Source organism: Mus caroli, unplaced genomic scaffold (genome assembly GCF_978045245.1).
Source record: "Mus caroli unplaced genomic scaffold, Mus_caroli_1 scaffold_20, whole genome shotgun sequence".
NCBI lineage: Eukaryota > Metazoa > Chordata > Mammalia > Rodentia > Muridae > Mus > Mus caroli.
This window is the reverse complement of record NW_028227275.1, coordinates 19,614,851-19,634,097: the sequence shown is the minus strand read 5'-3', so window position 1 is coordinate 19,634,097 and position 19,247 is coordinate 19,614,851. Positions and strand designations below refer to the sequence as shown.

General features: G+C 50.7%; 1 protein-coding gene across 1 annotated transcript in view; it reads right to left on the bottom strand.

Annotated features, from left to right (window-relative positions):
* Positions 1-19,247, bottom strand: part of Slit1 (slit guidance ligand 1) — a 145,550-nt gene that overhangs the window by 90,856 nt on the left and 35,447 nt on the right. The gene's annotated exons all lie outside the window — the stretch shown is intronic.

The window sequence follows — 19,247 nt, the reverse complement described above, 5'->3', positions numbered from 1 at the left end:
GACGGGCCGAGAACAGAAGGTGATGGGTGGTGGTGGGCCAGGGAGGGATGCCAAGGTCACCAGGAACTACGGAGAGAGTCCAGAGGGCAGGGGAGGATGGGAGAGATGGCCAGGCATCTCGGTCCCCTGGCTTTGTCTTCTGAACCTCAGAGACCAGCAGGAGGTGGCACGGCAGCAGCTGGGAAAGCCCAGCTGATACCAGCTCTGTGTCCACAGCCACAGGGGAAGACAAAGGGGTACACACACTTCACTGTTTTATCTCAGTCAGTCCCTTCTGTCCCTCAGGTCTGAGGTCAGTGTGTTGTTTCATGACTTTCCTAAGACTGGATTCCTCCTCAAAACAGTGAAAGTTTATAAAGGACAACACACAGAGTTTCGAGAGGATGCGTACGTATTATAAGGTGTTTATTCTCTCAATCAGCATTGATTAGCCAGCCAGCTCTTAACTAAGCCCCTCCAGCAGCGCCTCTCAAGCTCCCTGGAGCTGTGACCCTCTAATACAGTCTCTCATGCTGTGATGACTCCCCCCAACCATTAAATTATTTTGTAGCTACTTTATAGCTGTAATTTTGCTACTGTTAGGAATCGCAATGTAAATATCTGATAGGCAGGTGGTCTTGGGCGACCCCTGTGAGAGGATCATTCAACGACCCACAGGTTGAGAACTGCTGCCCTACACAGCCCCACATACAGAGCCACAAGCTTTATGTCCATGGTCATAGTTAATCCTTATATTAACCAATGAAGTTCTGGCTCCATTTCACAGTAGCGAAAACAGGTTCAGAGAGGTTAAGAAATTGCCTAGAATTGCACAGCTAGTAAGGACAGGACCAGAGTCCTCACAGAACTGATCAAAAGGACAGTATGCCAGCCCCAACTTCAGGCACCTGTAGCCCCCCCCCAACTCTCTTTCTACCCCTCCCTACCATCAGTTCAATGTGACTTTGGGGGAAGGGCGTGAATTACAGAATCTCCATCAACAAAGGTTGAGGAAGCCCTAGGAACTTGGTCCCCTGCTGTCCAGTGTGTCAAGCAGAGTTCTGCAACTCAGTGGAAAAGAAGGCAGGCCTAGGGGGAGGGGCTGCTACCAAGCACACAAGGCTCACTGCCTGCTTCAACATCAGCTGCCAGACACTGTGTGTTTCAGGAAGCCCGCATCCTGACCGCAGTCTGTGCCCTCCTAACTCGAATCCACCGACTCCAGATGCAAAGACACTCACGGTAGAGAGCTGAGCCTGACACCCAGGGTGTCATGCTCACCTCCGTTCATTCAGCAGGCAGCTCTGAGCATCTCTGTGACAGAGTCAGCATCCCTCTGCTTCTGCCTCTGCCTCAGTGATCCTGTGGTGAGTGATACCACCTAGCCGTTCTGCCTGACGCTGGACAGGAGGTGCTGAAGCGGTAGTATTGCCTGGGCTCAAGTCTCCATCAGCCTGAGATGAAGGCTCCGTCAGCCACTGGATTCGGACCCTTATCCCATGCCTGTCACCCCTTCAGGGATGCTATCATCTCCCCATCCCTCACGGGAGGGCTCAGTCCATTTGGCCTGCACTGTTACCACTGCGTGTGGTGCGCTGCCTGGCAGCCTCTCTGGCCACATCAGCTTGGGTCCGGCCTGGAAATGGCACCCACACACACTTCTCTCTGGCTGGCAGTTGGCCTTGCTTTGCTCTCACCTTCTGTGGACCCCATTCATCACTCCCGGGCTTCCTTTGGCTTCTGAAAATTAATTATCAGTGATTTGTTAAGTTCATTAGTTCTGCCTCTCAATGGCATGGAAGGCCCGCCATCTGGACGCGCGTTTTCATTTCCATGTGTGCTGTTTTGTAATTACACAGTAAGCCTTGTGGCCCTGCAAAGCCATGCCAAAGGCACTCGGCTCACCCCTCCTCTCTAGACCTGAAGTCTCCCCACCAGTATGTGTGGGTTTGTCCCCAAGGATCTCCGGGTTGCCACGCCTCAATCACATGCAAATTCCACTGGCTTCCCCTTCCTGGGGTTTACAATGCTCCCTGAGATCCAATGCCTGGGTAGATGCTGGTCAAGCCCATCTCTTATTTAAGCCTTCAGCGGCTCTATGAGGTCATTATTATCTACCCAGTCTGCAGAGGCAGAAACTGAAGCTCATACAGGGAAGAAACTTATCTAAAATCATAAAGCAATGTCAGGAACACAGCAAAATTTGTACCTAAGTCCCAAGTGGCCACCAGAAAATCCTCAGGCTGCGTACAGTGAGCTGTAGCAAGGTCTCCATGATGGAGTGCTCCAAGTGTGGGTCTTATTCAACTTCCATTTCCTGCCTGGTCCTAGAGATTCAAGTAGACCCCAGAGCTGTCCTGCCTGCTCAGTACGTGGAAGTTAGCTATTTGACGACTGATAGATACCTATATTGTCACTCCTAACCCCAAGAGATGTCTCCCAAGGCAGGTGCCTACAGGATTTACCACATTCACGTTGTCAGGTGACAATTGATACAGTGACTGGACCATTGCTCAAGGTCATCTGTTTAGGAAGCATTGAGGTTGAGGGCATCAAGGGGCACAGTGGAGGGACATCATTTAATTCAGAAATGGATGAAAGAAGTATTTATGCTTCAACTGAGACTCACAGGACAAAGAAATGGCCCAGAGGAGGCTAGTGTGTGTGTGTGTGTATGTGTGTGTGTGTGTGTGTGTGTGTGTGTGTGTGAGAGAGAGAGAGAGAGAGAGAGAGAGAGAGAGAGAGAGAGAGAGAGAGATGCATGTATGCACACATGCATATTCCCAAGACACGAGAGCTCGTGTAAAACTAGAACTGAGCACAAAGATACACAAGGAACTCAGAGACATTGATGTCTCTGGACATTCTCAAAGCCATTCACTAGCTCCACTGTTTGATGACAATGACCTCATAGTGTCCTTGCCTACGTGATGCTCCGGCTGAGGAGGGCAGTCCTAGAGCAGCCCTGACTCGGCTTCCTCAGACCATCTCCGAGTCTCTGCTGGCCATTGCTAACATTTGTCACTTGGCAGTGTGGACCAGGAGGATAAGGGACCTAGGCAGCGTCCTGACTACACCCACTCACCATGCCCCGTTCCAGACACACTGTGAGGCAGAGAAGCTCACTGAGGGGTCCGTACTTCTGTGGAGGCAGCAGCCAGCAAATGAAACGCAAGTCATCGAGGCTCAAGGCAAAGACCCAGAGCCAGGTTCCAGCCAGAGATCCCCATTGCATGGTGTCAGGCAGGATGGAGCCCAGAGGGTCTCAGGACCTCTGCCAGCAGATTCTGCTGTTGCCACCCGACTCAACAGAATGCCTCTCACACAAGCAGACTCCGGGGAGAGCAATGCAGACTCTCAGCAAAGCTCCATCCACCTCAGCAGACCTCAGGAGGCATCTGCAGGGCCTGGCTTCCCTCTGCTGCCCTCAGGCATAGTCGGCTCCCTAATGAGTACACACAACCTTTATCAATTTTTAAACACTCTAAACAGAAAGGCGTGACACTCACGGAAGCTTTTGTCGCTGGAGAGCTTAAGTGACACACGCCCAAGGCTCAATTATGAGCGACAGGGCAGGGCAGGGGAGGCCTGGGACATCTGTGGCTATTCTGGAGTTTCTGTGGCTTTGGAGGAGAAGGCTCCAGGAATGGGGGTCTGTCAGCCTGGTTCCTTCCTCAGGCCTTGCTGTTCCATGTGTTCCTAGTGATCCACAGGTACAAAGTATGTCTGCTGGATGTCTTAGGTGGGAAGGGCTTGGGAGGGACCGTTCCAATAATGGAAAACTTCTATTTACACCCCACAATGTCTCAGAGATAAACAGGCCCAGAAACATTTTTTTTTTTTGGCTGCTTTTGCTGCTGCTGCTGCTGCTTCGGTGTGTGTGTGTGTGTGTGTTTGGGCACATGTGTGGGCACACACTTGAGGGCTGGGGTTGATATTAGGAATCTTCAATCCCTTTTTTATTTTCTTTTCTTTTTTTTTAAAGATTTATTTATTTATTATATGTAAGTACACTGTAGCTGTCCTCAGAAACTCCAGAAGAGGGCGCCAGATCTCGTTACGGATGGTTGTGAGCCACCATGTGGTTGCTGGGATTTGAACTCTGGACCTCTGGAAGAGCAGTCGGGTGCTCTTACCCACTGAGCCATCTCACCAGCCCCCCTTTTTTATTTTCAATGAGACAGTGAAACGCAGAGTTTACCAATATGGCTAACCTTGCTAACCAACTGAGCCATCTCGCCAGCCCTGTGACCTGGAAGTACTTTCAAAAGCAAGTTGCAACCCAAGAGGCCTGAGCTTTGGAGATGTTTTCAGTGGCATCTCCCTCATTCTACTCGGCGTTACTAGTATTCCCAGCATAAGGCCCTTCACCTCTCAGAGGCACCAGGTCTGTCCTTTCCGGCCTGTGGAGTGAGCATAGAGAAAGATCACTAGAGAAGGAGTGACAGAGGTGGGTTCTAGTCCCAGCTCTACCACTTACTTCCTGTGTGACCTAAGATCACTGGCTCACCCTCTCTGAGCTTCAGAAAGAGATGACAGAAAAAAATGAGTAGAGGTACCAAGAAGGAACACAAATGTCCTTAAACACCTAATGGGGGGCGGGGGGTGTTCACGCTGTCTCGAATCCAACTTCCTGCCCAACACTGGCCCATTAACACCTTCGCAGGCTTTTAGAGATTTCTTAAGTTGATCATCGATCTGACGTTTATATAATGCTTCAGATTAGGTGGCTCCATCAGCCCTGCCCTGTAGTTTAGAAAGGAGAAAGGAGAAAAAGGCTATCCAACCATGCACTGTGAGTTAGGACAGCCTAAGAAGGCAAGATGCTTGGTGATACAGCATCTAGTCTCTGTAAGAGCCCTGGATCTTCTCTGTGATCTGGTTAGACCTTGGTGTATAGAAGCAGCCTGGGCAGCCAGGATCACCTCAGAAATCCTGTCCTCGGGTGCAGAGCTGAGCCCAGCAGGCTCTCTTTGCTCCTCCTCTGTGTGGAAGCCTGGCTCAGGTGGAGCGCATGACCACACCCTGGGACTTCAAGGATCCTCCAGTGAGCAGGGAGGACCCTAGCCAAATGAGGAAGCATAGAAGTAGACCCTGGGTGCCTAGGTCCAACTGTCATCGCTGTTCCCTCCCTGCTGGGACTCCAAGGAATTCCTCTCACTGTGTTGGCCTCGGTTTCTTCATCTGCAAAGTCAAGACTTGGGTTAGACCCTCTCAGGGATGTTCTAGTTCATTTCAGGTAGAAAGAGTGGTCCCTTAGAAATTCACACACAGAGCAATGGCTCAAGTCAGGTGCTGTTGCCCTCTTCCTCAGGAAGCCCTCAGAAAATCATACACAGCCGTGGCGTCCTATTCCCACCTTTCCTGTCTTCCCACCTTTCCCGTGTTCAGGCTCTCTCCCCTCCATCTCTCGGGTGCAACAGTGACAGCCTGCCCTCCCCTCAAGGGAAAGCCTGAGCAGAGAGACCCAGGGGGGCTCTTTACCCCATTGGAGAAACAAACCTTTCGAGCAAATGTGTGTAATCACAAAGATGGGCCCAGCGGGAAAAGCACAACTGTTATCACTCACCTGGCATGCAGCCCTGCTCCCCGCCGCCCCCTCCAATCATTTTCCTCTTCAGTAGAGAGCTGGGCGTATGTCCACAGAGGACACCCCACTCCCTCTCTCCTGCCTGCTCCTCCTTCCTCTAGGCCCAGGGCTAATATGGTCCTGTCTCACGCCCACAACACACATCATGTGTGTAGGATCCACAGAAAGGCACACCCAGAGCCCAGAGCCCAGAGTTAAGCCCAGAGCTTAAGCCCAGAGTCCAGGCTGGCGGCAGTTGCTAAGAGACAGAAGATGCCCAGCTGGAATCTGGAGGGAGGCTTCTCGCTTGTACAGAGGCAGGATGGAGAGGAAAGGCGAGGACAGGTTTGTAGTGATAAATGTCAGTCCCACCAGCTCCTGCCTGAGGGTGAGGAGCATTTGCTTGGGATTACACCCAGCAGTAGCTAATCTCTCCAGCCTTCTGACAGCAGGAAGAGCTATAAATCGCATTTCTTCCTGCCCCTGAAATATATGCCCTGAAACTAAGAGGGGGGAAAAATCCCAAGAGAGAGGATAAAAGTTAGCCTTTTGTGAGACGCACCGCTGAGGCGAAGGATGATCTGAGGGCCTGGGCTGCAGCCCTCATCATTCAATCCTGGCTTCTCTGCGGATGCGAATGCCCTTGGGGACACATAGGGAACCAATACAAGTTCCTTACAGGGTGTTGTGAGGATTGAGGTTAGTAATTCCCTGATGTACTAAGTGTAGCACCTGGTTCTCAGTCCCCACAGATGCCCATGTTCCCTGGCTGTGGGCAGTGGGCAGTGGGCATGAACCAGGTGGCCATGTGACTTGTCCTAAAAAACGATGCACCAAAATGGCAGCACATGGCCATGCACACCAGTCCTGGGAGCGGCTGACACTTGCTGAGGAAAAAGAGGGTCCCAGCGAGACCACCCACCATATCTCTGTCCTCCCTTTGTCCCAAGATCTCCATCGTCAGGACACGGCCCTGCTGTCTTCACTCAGTCGCTAGCACACGGGTCCTGAGTGACATTATCTGCCCACGTCTTGTCAGGTATGAGGCAGGAAGTGTGGTCGTTCTGAGCTTACAATAGATAAAGCCTTCACTGCAGAAACAGACCCAGCTTCCATCTGTGCCCTGATAAATCCCTTGTTGGAAACTAGAAACCCGGACTCCTCCATGCCCTGCTCTGTGAGCATGGCTCCTGGATTCCAAGTGGGATACACAGAAGGAAAGTAACAGGCTTTCTTCACAGGGTCATACGTCAGTTGACAGAGACAGGAGTCAGGGTCAGAGGAAGGAGTCACTTGGGATAGTGCCCCAGTGGGCTGGGGAGGGACATTTCTAAGTCCTATAATAAGCATGGATGTATTTGTATAAAAAGTCTGGCACACGAAGAAGAAAATGTCTGGCACAGTCTGGCAGTTGGTTCCTCAGAACTTAAACACAGAATTGCCATATGATCCAGCAATTTCACTTCTGGGTGTACACTCAAAGGAAAGGAAACAGACTCAAGGAGCCACTTGCTTGCCCGTGTCCATAGCAACAATTCACACCAGTCAGAGGATGAACAAAACCCAGGCTCCACCCATGACCGGATAGAAGACTATCCTTTAAAATGAAGAAAATGCAGCAACAGGATACTAGAGGACATCAAAGCGAAGCAAACCAATAACCAAGGGACAACACTGCAGGTCTCCACTCGTTCACAGTGCCTAAAGTTGTCGAAATCATAGAGACGACAAGAAGCAGGTGGTGGTCTCCATGGGCTGGTGAAGGGAGACAGAGAGGTATTCTCCCGCAGGTACAGGTACCTCAGGTCTGGGGAAATGAGTGTTCTGTGGATGGGCAGTGGGAAGCCGCCTGTGCCATTAGCTGCATCTTTGAAAGGCTCAGGATGGAGGAGCTGGGTGGAGCTCAGAGGCACAGCACTCTCATAGCATGAACGTATTGATACACACGATATGCATACACGTGCAACTTGAAAAGGCTGAAATAATGGCCATCAGAAACATTGCAAAACATCCTGAAGGGTGAATGTGGGTAAGATCTGATACACCTAAAACCTTATCTCAAAGGAGCCATGCTGGGTTCCACCTCACGTGGCCAAGACACCGAATCGGATTGATGAGGACCAGAGCAAGGGCTGCAGAAACCCCTCCCTCCCCAGTCCGTACTTCCATCTACCCCTGTGGGCCTTCCACCTAAAGACAGCCTTTAGTTTCCCGTTGCCACCCCTGGCCAGAGGAGCTGTTTGATGTCCTTTATAAAGCCTACCAACAGCTCTTACCAGTCTCTTATCCCAACATAGGCTGCCCGGAGAAGCTAATTCAAACCCATTCCACAGGGAACCAGAGGTTTTGGGGGGCCTGAGAGGATGTAACCAAGACCTTGCAGAAGGTCTGCCATGCTAACATGGACCAGCAGTTCCACACATGCCAGTCCACGCTTCTGCCAACCATAATGGGTAGTCAATGCTGTATGCACCAGCTTGCCTAAGTATTGTTACCACCCTGCCAGGAACCAGGTGCTATTGAGAGAGTCTGCCCTCTGGGAGATGTGACTTTTCCCAAGACCTCAAATTCTCCAAGGGGTAGAGGAACAGAGGGAGAGCAGCCTTTCCAAGCACGGAGTTTCTCGGAGTCTCTCCTGTTCCATCTAAAACATGATAGCCAATTTGTCACCACGTACTGTAACTTCCTGTTCCTCTCCAATGAACAGTGTGTGAAGCATGAACCACTGGCATGTTTAGATTCTGGGTGAGCACACCGAGGCAAAAAAGAGGGTAGAAAACATGCTCGAGGTTGTACCATCTTGCAAATGGCAGAGCTGGGACCAGGACCCAGCATGGTCTCTTGCACATGCCTTTAATTGCCACAAGACCGTATGGGAAGCTGTTTCTAATCATGTTTCTGTCCACCTTCCCCCAACTCTCAGGTTCGGTGAAGCTCAAGGACTTGGCTTCAGTTAGCTCCATGGCTGCAGGCTGCTTCCTCAGGCCTTAGACTGTCAAACTCGGTTCCCTCCAAGTTTGGGCTCCTGGCACTATCAACTGAGGTGTCACTTTGCCAGCCTCAGCACCATAAACCCTGAAAGTGCAGGTGAGTACAGTTTCCAGGCAAAACTGGTGAGGCTCTCTAGCAGCTTGGTTCCTGATCCTCCCACCCTCCCCCCCGTGCTGCTCAATGTGATAAAAGCATTTTAATGGAGACACTGCTTCTCCAGACACCACCACAGCTTCTACCCCTGTGAGTCCTCAGGGTCCTGTGAGCTTCAGGCCAGAGCTGCGCCATGACAGGCACCCCTGTCATCATCTCACAGCTGAGCCAAGCTCCACTCTGACTCCGTGCACATTAGTAACTCGGTGGGCAGCCATTCATACCCATGATTTTCTGCTCCTCATTCGTCCCTGAAGCCTAAACTATGACTCACCAGACTCTAAAACGTCCATGTCAATGTCCCTCATTGCATTTCCAAGCCCACCTCCCCACAGCCCCTACCCCTCACCCCTGTTCATCATGGTACCTCCCACCACCTCCTGGATGCCCCTCGCCTCTACGCCTGCCAGCGCCATCTGCCTGAGCACACTGGGAGTCCTGTGCCTCTGAGATGCTGAGCTCTGTTAAGCTGCCCAAGCCTCCAGCACCAGCTGGACCAGCACGCTCAGTTCCTCACCCACCCCCTTCCCGGCCTAAATTAAGATCTCCAGAGAACAGCCAGCTGCCTCGCAGAAGGAAGCAGATGAAAAGAGTGTCTTTGCTGGGCACAAAATGAGTCACCCTGTTTGCCTCCAGGACAGGCCCCTCAAGAGCTCAGAGGAGGAGCAAAGATAACCCACACAGCTCTGGGGTCAGAAAGTAAGTCCCAGCGAGCCTGGAAATGGGTTGGACATGCACCATCACCTCCAAGAGCCACAGGGCAGAAGCCACCCCATGCCCAGCACAGATCAACAGGTACACAATGTATACGCAACCAGTGTAGGGACAGTGCTCAACCCATAGAAAGGAAGAGAGCTCTGACACATGTTACATACAGTGAGTGGCCCTGGAGAGGGTTGTGTGAAGGGGAGGAGGGAGGGGAGGAGGGAGGGGAGGAAGGAAGGGATAGGAGGGATGAGGAGGAGGGAGGGGAGGAAGGAATGGGTAGGAGTGAGGGGGAGGAGGGAGAAAGGGAGGAGGAGGGAGGGGAGGAGAGAGGGGGAATAGGGAGGGTGGGGGAGGGGAGGGACACTACTCGATTCCATTCATCTGTGGCCCCAAAGTAGTCAGTTTACAGACAGCTGTTGCCAGGGGTGGAGGAAGGGAGGGTGGGGAGTTACTGCTTGATGGGTTGTGAAGTTCCAGTTTTATGAAGTGAAAATATTATAGAGCTCTGTGGTGTAACAGTGTGAAGACACTCACCACTGCAGCTCTGTGCATTTTAAATGGCTCAGTCGGTAAAGTTTATTATACGTTATCATGATATAAAAATTCTAAAACGTAGTAAGAGAGGAGAGGGGGCTATTTTGCAAACTGTGGCATGGGTCTACAAGCTCAGAGTCATACTTGGTAGGTACTGTGCTGGAAGCTTAGAAGGAAGGCCCTACGCACTTACTGGTCCAGCTAAAATGTGACCCCTGGCACCAGCCCAGGTTCTCTGAACCCCTCCCTTCAGGCTCAGCCCCCTGATGGCTCTGATCTGCCATCATCCTTGTTATAGTCAAATTAAAGGATTTTTTTTTTTTAAAACTCTGACTGTACCCTTAGGCTGCCTAACTGTGGAGCACCCTAGGGAGTGATTGAATTCTTCCTGGAGTCTCATTACCATGTGTCTAGAACATCTTCAACCCTAGCCTCCATTGGCCATCCTGAATTTTGGTCAGATCCAGCCTTCTGGTGCCCAGATATTGGGATGGCCTCACTTCCTGTTTCCTAAGAGGTATGTTTGCTCTACTCCAGGGGCAGGGCCATTAGCCAGCCCCATCCCGTGCCCCTCAGCCCACCAGCCCCCGCCTACCTCCTCCCTCATCCCCTAGGTCCACACAGTCATTGGGAACCAGAACTGTGTGACAAATGACTGAGGAGGTCCTGGGGATACCATCTCATTCTACAGCCATTATTGTGCCTGACCTAAACCCAAATACCCAGGCCCCAGTCTCCAGGGCGACACCTGAAGGCCTGGTCTCCTGGCAACCAGGAACAATGGCCCCTGGGAAAAGCACACAGAGTTTGGGAAAGGGCAGCCTTTTCTCTGTGCCCCTGGGTAGGATGGGGGCTTTCCACCATGCAGGCAGGGTCTGGAGTAGACTGCAAGCCACCGACGAGTCACAGGGGCCCAGCCACCTCCTTCGTGTCATTGCCCCGTCCTGGCCCAGAGTCGCAGAAATCCCTCCACCTGGGGCTACATCAGCTGCCTCTTTACTGAATGAAGGTCTCCTTGCACTCCCTGACTCAAAGCCTCTCTTGCTCCTAACAGACATCCCTCCACCAAGCCTCAACTCAGTACTTTCTCCCCCCAGGGCCGATTCAAGGAATACACTCTTCCAGTGGCATCTGTGGTTGCCTTTGGCCACTGTAATGCCACCCTCGTTGCCTTTGGTTCTCTGAGCAGGCGTCTCAGTTTGGTGATGTGGTTCTGGAGAAGAGGAGAGGGGACACAGGTTTCGGCCACTCTCTCACGGCCAGTCATGTTCTCACCGCAAGCTCTGGGACAAGTTATCACTCTGACTTCTGTACACCGCCCCCACCCCCGTCCCATGAGTGGGGATGACAGCCTCTCCAAACTTGCTGGGAAGGTTAACCGGAACCATGTGCACCCCAGACCTCAGTGTGCAGAGCATCACTCTGCATTGCAGTAACATCTCCATCCTTGGCAAAACCAAGACCAGACCAAGGAGGTCCCCAAGCTGGCCGTGCCTTTCATCATTCATCTTCACACTATGAAGGCCATGAAGGCTGAACTTCATGGGTGTGAGTCCCAGCTCCCGGGTCCCCATAAAGGACCCCTGCATAGGGCTCAGCAGAGGTGACAGAACACTAACAGGCCACGAAGGCTGCTATTGGTGGGATGACTCCTGCCTACCTGCATGCAGAATTCTGTGGCTGTTCGGTACTGGGATTGACCCCAGGGCCTCAAAAACACTTAGCAATTACTCTCTCTCTCTCTCTCTCTCTCTCTCTCTCTCTCTAAGCCTCACCTATACCCCGGCTTTTTAAAATCCGCCAAAGACCTGTGTATCTTTTTTTTAAAAATACACAAGAAAATTTCTCAAACACACATTCACTGCATTTTTGAGCAATATTTGTTGTTTTTTAGTCCGAAACTCTGGTTTCTCCCCCATCACCAACCAGGGAGGAAGAAAAGAAGGGTTGTAGCTGGTATTCTAAAGACGAGACACTGGGTCACTGGAGACTCTTAAGGTAAAGGTCATAGAGAGAATGTCTCCCTGCTGAGAAGGATACAGGAGCTGAGGCTGAAAGGGGCAGATGGTACCCAGTCCAAAGGGACAAACCCAATTTAAAATCATTCACATACACAATGGCCCAGCACAACGACTGCAGCCAGAAGGTGCCAGCGTGCCAAGGGTGCTGCAAAACAGAGAACAAAACTCAGCTGTCCCCAGTCTGACTTAGCAGGAAGCAGAGAGATAGAGGGTGGCCCTTAAGAAGTCCCCTATGCTGAGTGCAGCCCTCCCAGCACCCTCGAAGCTCAGCTTCAGTGCTGACTGTGAAGAAGTGTCTGTGCGTTCCCTCGTGTGCTCCCTCTGCTCCTGCCGATGCGGCACAGCCCCACACGAGTGACCGCCTGAAGTTCAAATAAAACTCTCCCACATCAAGTAGCTTTCCTGAGCTGAGACGGGGGTCTTCCCTTCATCACTAAACCCCAAGATGTGGGTGAGGCAACTGTAGAAATAACTGGAAGTCTTGTTCCAAATGAAGCGTGAGGTCTGGGGATGCAGGAGAGGGGCAGAGCCCTTGCTGAGCCTGTGTCCCCACAGAAGGGCACTAAAGCATCCCCCTGCCTCCCAAAGCACTCACTGAGCCCAGACCTGGGGTAATGGAGTGTTTGTTCCCAGCTGAAGCAGAGAATTCTAAAGGTTTTCCCACACCTAAAGAAGACAGGGCAGCTGGGTGGGCTCCAGGGGTGTTCCGGCACAACTCCCAAGTTCAAGAAAGGACTGGGGTAATGGGTAAGTTGGTACTGGAGTGGAACTAGTCTGGAACTCTCCATATAGCCTAAGCTAAATGGTGAACTTATGATAGTCCTCCTATCTCCAGTCACCTAATACTGAGATTACGAGTGTGAGCTGCCATCTCAATCTCGATATGCTCTATCCTTACTTTAAAGGTGTCTACGAATGGATCGAAGTCTTGGTGAAATCCATCCCTGGCTCTGTTATCTGTCACAGACCTGTGACTAGAGAGGTCATGAGACCCAGGATAGAGCTGAGTGGATGCACAGTAATAAACCAGATCCTGATGACTGACCATTACAGCCACAGATCAGCATCCCTCACACTTCCTCAGGAAAGCCTCCGTGTGTAGCAGATGTCGATGAACACAGAGACCCCCACAGCCGAACGAGGTGCAGAAAGAAGAGACTTTTTAGAACACTCAGCACCAAGTGGAGCATCTCTATTAAGCCTCCTCCTTCCAAGGCGCAGGAATCCGAGAAGAGGGGGCAGAGAATGCGAGGGACAGAGGTGATGAAGGTCACGGGGCCTGCATCCGGAGCAAAGGAAACTAAACAAAAAGCTTTAGGCTCTCCTCTCTCTATGTCTCTGTCTGCCTGTCTCTTTCTCTCTGTCTCTGTTTCTGTCTGTCTGTCTGTCTGTCTGTCTGTCTGTCTGTCTCTCTCTCTCTCTCTCTCTCTCTCTCTCTCTGTGTGTGTGTGTGTGTGTGTGTGTGTGTGTGTGTGTGTGTGTAAAACCCTTTAAATAAAAATAAAGACAAACCATTCCTCCTGGGCCTTTTACAGAGCACACCATGATTTGGTCCCCACAGCAAGGCTGCAAAATTAGAGAACTCTTTCCATTTAACAACTCCCTAACGCCAGAGTGTGATGAGACGCACCACACCGTGGAGCAGGCAGTGGGGCACAGGGGCTACTTCTCAGCCTCTGTTCCCTATGGGTAAGAGATGACGGTAACAATGGGGACTGGGTTGGAGCAGATTAAGCTGGGGTAAGTCTTCCATGTTAGAGTCAAAGCAGATAACTGCCAAGCCCTCTCCCTCAACAAAGACTGATGCTGTGGGAGATGAGCCAGGCAGCCCGGCATCCTTCCACTTGGACCTCAACCCAGTCACTCTGCAGTTAGATCAAATGGAGAGAAAAAGGACCCTTTGCTGATTTAGGTTCAGCCCTCTTGTCAGCACGGAAAAGCAGTTACTTTTACATTTTAATTTCTGTGAAAGTAATGCTTTCCAAGGTATAGCTCAGTTGGTAGAGTGCTTGTCTGGCAGGCACTGAGCCCTGGGTTCCATCCTCAGCATGGGTTAAAAGCAGCTGCCTGGAGGCAAAGGCAGGAAGGTCTGAAGTTCAAGGCCATCCTCATCTGCATTAAAGATGTGGATATCCTGCATCCTCATCAGTTTGAAGCCAGCTTGGGCTGCAGAACACTATGTCTCCAACTGATGATGATGGGGGTGGGGGCGGAGATGAGCATGGTGATGATGATGATGATGGATGATGAAGAGCAGGAGGGGGAAGAAAGGGGAGAAAGGAAGAGGAAATGAGGAGGAGGGAAGAAGGGGGAAGCAGGGAAAAGAGGTTAATAATACAATGATTTCATCCTAGCGATGATTAAAAAGACAAAAAACAAAAAACAAGCCTTCCTGTAATCTCCAGTCAAGAACATAAGATCCAAACTGGAACACTTTGGAAAGGGACATTTTGTGCCTCATTTTTCTCGTACTGAGAATTCCCGCAGTCTTAGCCAGGCATTAAAGTTCCTTGGTTCTGTTTGTTTAAAAAAAATTGTAAATCCTAAAAATGTTTTTGAAAAAGTTTGCTCAGCATTAATAAAACTGGGTAACAGAAATTTAACTTCTCTCTCTCTGTATGTATGTATGTGTGTATACGTGTATACACATGCACACATATATAATCTTCCATAACTAAACACCAGGAAAAACATAAGCTTAGTGTTTCTCAAACGGTCTTTTTGCCATCATCTTTGGGAACTGGGCTAGGATTATCAAACCCTTTAACCCTTCATCCAGATGAGAAAACTGAGTCTCTGGTTGGGACGATTGGCGAGTGATTGGCGAGCAAGCATAGGACCTGAGTGTGGGTCGCCAGAATGCAGGGAAAAGCCGAGTACTTTACTAAGTGTGGGAGCACACCTGCCACCCCAGGACTCCTACGGTGAGAGGGGAGGCACGCGGGAGTCCTAGAAGCTTAAAGACCAGCGAGCCTGACATGCCAAGAGGGGAAGAAGAGACTGTGCTCTAGCAAGGTGAAAGGTTAAAAGTATGAAAGGAAAAGGGAAATGATATGAAGGATGCAGAAAGGGAAAAGAAGAAAGAAGATTGGGGGTATATGTGCGTGTGCGTGTGTGTGTGTGCGCATGTGCATTTTTGTGTACATACACATACATACATACACACACCTGTACATACACACATACATACATGCATACACATAAACTCAGGCGTGTGTATGGGAAGGTCATAACGGAACCTCTTTCCTTTGTATCATCTTTAAAAACAGTAGAAAGCAAAGATGAATGGCAAGGACTCAGGTTCAAGGTTCTCCTCTGACCTCCATTCTTGAGCCATGGTGTACACACACACACAGACACACACACACCAAACCCACTTTCTAATACACACACACACACACACAACACACGCACGCACACAAAGACTTTTAAAAGCAAAGAAAGCTGAGTTTGAGATTCTGCCCCAGGTTAAGCAGAGGAGCAGACGACTCTAAAGCCCAGAGTCTCTGTCTGTCCCCTGGTTAACATCATTTCGGCAATGTCAAGAGAAGACAGCAGCCAAATGGAAGAAGTTGCCCGGTGGCTTCAGCCTGTAAATATCTCACTGATTCCTCTAGAAATGCACTGCAGAGCCTTACATTCACTTCCACCATCAATAGATGGTGCCAATCTGCTAAGGACACACTGGCGGGAGCCCAGGGGACAGTCACTAAGGTCTGTGGTGAGTGTTCAAATGACCAGTTACCCACTGCCATCCCCGAGGGAACAACTGAGGCTGACTTCATGCTAAGGCCGGCTGGCTGTGAAAGATGCTATTAAGAGCCATCAATAAATGTGTCCCAGCTCTTGCTTTACTGTAAGAACCTGCCCCAGAATGATTTCTTGCCCTTGTTTCCTGTAAATGAAGGTGTGACTTGTAGGAAATTGGCTGGTGTTTTCTGGTCGCCGCTCAAGGGGTGAAGCCATTCAGGTCCTCAGGTGCTGAAACCAAAACTCAATATGTCCCAGTCAGGAGAAGATGGATGGCCATCGGGGACGTTGGCACGGCTGTGTGGCCAGTGTGTATGCATCCGTCCCTGTGAAATATGGTCGTTCACATCTCCTCGTTTTCCTTCATATTTCTCCCCACCCCCCGGAGCCCTTTCATGGGTACTGGGAGGGGGAAGGCTGGCTATAAACCAGCCATCAAACCCTCACAGCTTAAACCACCCCCTTGAGAAATGAGCACCAGCAGGAAGCTCTACCACGAACTCCGCCTAAACCCAAGGTCATGCCTAATTCCTCCTCATACCCGTGCCGACAAATGACTGCACGCGGCAGGCTGGTAATATGTTAGCTGGGTGAGTGAATCCACCATCCATCCAGAGGCAGAGGCAGAGGCCCGGCCCAGATCCACAATGTGGGGTAGACTGCCTCTCAGCCAGCAGCAGGCTGGGGGTCGGCTCCAGAATTCCCATCACCACCGCCTTCCGGCTAAGATTAGGCAGGGAATTCCCATGGCCTTTCTGAGGGATGTTCACCATGGGAAACTGGAAGTCCTCAGGGGTCTAAGGCCAGCTGCGACTTTGCAAACACCAACTGGGGGTCCCATTAAGGATTCACACCATGACCCACAGCCTTGGAGGAGGGGTCCACAGTGTCCTCATCAGTTGTGTGTGTGTGTGGGGGGAATCTGTCTCTTTCTTCTTAAACATTCCTAAGGGCTCTGAAGAAGACAGATAAATGAATAAAGACAAATAAATAAAAAGTTCCTTCTTCCTCTTGTTTTTTTGTTCTTGTTTTTTAAAGAGTATTATTAACTTGATCAAAAACCAGTTGGTGTATAACAGACAGGACCTAAGTCTCCACTGACAAGCATGCTTACTGTTCTGGACTCCAGGACGCCTCGGGTTGTCTGGGGAACCCCACGGAAGCCATAAAAGTCCAAATACAAACTGTGAAATGGCTTCCTCCAAAAGCCCCCCAGGCAATAAATATTGTCCCCCTTTGGGGAGGTGACATGTTCAAAGGGTCTTTGTGGAAATGGCATGCCGAGCTCTTGGGCTTCCCCATCTTCAGGCTCCTATTCGAGGAGCACAGTTTGAGTCCCCGTGGGTACACACAGCAATGCCCCCGATTAGCGCAGCCTCTCAGGGGTGAGGCTCTGTCCCACATCTTTACCTTTGTGCCTGGCATTTATCCCGAGCCTCTGCTCGCTCTCATTCCTTGGGCACTGCAAAGCAGCATGGATTCTCACCCTCTAGCCATCGCTCATCCTGGCCACATCTCCAGGAGCCACGACATCTCTGGCTTTGGCCTTAGGGAGGGTGACAGCGGTGCCTGTCTCCTTGCCAAGGGGGATGTCACGCCACCAAAATTTATGCACCAGTTTTCCTTGTACCAGCTTTTCCCAGGTTACCTCCCCGCCCATTACTACCCCATTAGTTGCCATGTGTCCCCCTAACTGTCGCCAGCCCACACAGTCTCTTTGTTGGCCTTGCAGCACCCGGCCAGTCCCTCCCCAGCCAGAGATGCAACTTAAACTTCTCATTGTAAGATAGTCCCTCCTTACCTCCCATCCTCCCTACTGGTGCAGGCCAGGGAGCCTGTTGCAAAGCAAATCCTCCGAAGGGACTCTTTGCTCTCTTTGGATAATGTAAGTGGGGCCCAGACTTGCCTGAAGCCCCTAGTTCTGTAGGAACACCCTTTCTTCCTTATTGGTATTCCATCAATAGCTCTCTTTCCTAACCCTTTCCTGCTTGGCCTCTGAGGTCTGCCCACAGAAGCGCCTTTGTTGGAAGATCCCAGGGTGCAGAAACCAGGCTCCTAAAGCAAGGGTGTCAACTTCAAAAGAGGAATGAATCAATACGCAGGGAGACAAGTGGGAGGGGCCAGGCAACAGAGCACCACTCCTGAGTAGTACTGAGGCAAAGCCACGGCCCCTGTCCTGTTCTCAAACTGATCATTAGTATTGTGTCAAATCTGACTGTCAAACATGAGACAGAACCCAGGGTCTGGTAAATATTTTCGTTCCACAGTTCGTTAGAGCCACTTAGCTGGAGGGCGGCTTCCAGCTCAGAGTCTTGGGTCAGGGGAATTTCATGCTTGGCTCACCTGCCAGTTTCACTGCACGATCAGAGCTTGCTCTGTTTCCAAACACTCCCCTTGCTAACCGGCTGTGTTGGGAACACCCCAAAGCTGTCATGCCCAAGCTTCCAGCTCTTCCGCACACATCCTGACAGAAATGGACAAAGCTGCTGCTTGATCTCTTCCAGGGAAGAGGAAGGAGTGGACAGCCCACCCATCGCCCATGTCAGGAAGCACCCTCGGGGTTCAGGAAGCCTGCCCCATGCCGGACAGAACATAAAACGCTTCCCCAAACCTCCTGGCCACAGCACTCAGTTTCTGGAACAAACTGGTTCCCTCACCCTCAGAACAACGCTTTACAAGGCTTTGAAAGTGCTTGCAGCTTCACCTGCATTTCCTTCTCATCACTTCAAACATCCCCAGGCCTGAGAGTGTACCCCACATGGCATGCTTTCCAGATGGCTCCCAACGTCAGCCACCCCCTTCCAGAACACAAACTCCCACAACAAAACACATATCCAGGTGCTTGGCACCATCTTCCGGGTGTATTTGCTTCAGTTCCTTTAATGTCTGACAAAATGGACCTCAAGGAAAAGCTAGTCAGGAGAGAGAAAGAAAGTCATTTCACGCTGATTGAGGAATGGTTCATCTGGACACTGCAGGGCCCAGTATATGCACACAGCACAGGTGAACCCCGTTTCATAAAATAAGCCTGTGAAGAAGAAAGTCACCGGTCAACCCTAAGCTGGTGATCAAGAGCAACACAGCAACAAGACAGAGACACATCGCACTAACGACATTCTATCAGACGAACTTAACAGATGGGATGCTTTGTAACGCATTCCAGCCGAGCAGCACAGAGTACACGGTCTTCTCAGCAGCGCCGTGCTTTGTCTAAAATAAATCATGCATCGGGACGCAAAACAAGTTTCAAAAACACGGGAGCAACGAAATCACTTCTTGCATTCTACTGATCACGAAATCAATAGCAAGAAAAAGTAGAAGAAAAAAAGAATCCGTAAACTCGTGGAGACCAAACAACACATCGCTGAATGAAAAAAATCCTAAAACTAAAAGACAATGAAGACACAGCACACCAAAAACTATGGGAAACAATGGAAGCAGCCTAGGAGAGAAGGAAATTCATACCTACAAAGGCGTACAATAAAAGACTGGAGGCTCGGTGGGTAAAGGTGCTTGCTGCCAGATCTTACCTGAGTTTAATC